At 28.7% G+C, this 453-nt stretch overlaps 1 protein-coding gene across 1 annotated transcript in view; it reads left to right on the top strand.

The window, feature by feature from the left end:
• Positions 1-453, top strand: part of LOC119587629 (axonemal 84 kDa protein-like) — a gene marked incomplete in the record, with an annotated part of 24,003 nt that overhangs the window by 23,259 nt on the left and 291 nt on the right.

Genomic DNA, 453 nt, shown 5'->3' with positions numbered 1-453 from the left:
GCTGTTTAATGGACTGATGAATGAGATATATACAGACTTTTTAGATAGAAAGATAACGCGTGATTTTAATGAGACAGAAGATAGGGATACAGACTTCTTTTATTTACTGATGTTAGGCTTACAGAAGATTGATTACAGAGGATATAGAAATATCGAAAACAGAAAATAGGTAAAAAATTCCCACAAGAAGAATAAGTATCTTGTTTACCAAAAGGGATACTGGTACTGTGAGTATAATAAGTAAGAAGAATAAGATTTTATAACTCAATAAAAGAAAACTGAAAGATATAAAAACATGATTCAAGGATTGAAAATGATGGTTGAAAATAATGAATTTCTTTGCATGGCAAGTACTCCTAAAATTCTGTTGTATAATAACTTTCACTTATAAGATTTGTAGTGCTTATAACATCCCCCAAAAAGTTAAACAAAACAATCCCTCAAAAAAAAAAA

Source organism: Penaeus monodon, chromosome 22 (assembly GCF_015228065.2).
Source record: "Penaeus monodon isolate SGIC_2016 chromosome 22, NSTDA_Pmon_1, whole genome shotgun sequence".
NCBI classification, from domain to species: domain Eukaryota; kingdom Metazoa; phylum Arthropoda; class Malacostraca; order Decapoda; family Penaeidae; genus Penaeus; species Penaeus monodon.
Note: the sequence above shows the minus strand (reverse complement) of the source record. Positions and strands in the feature narration are given on the sequence as shown.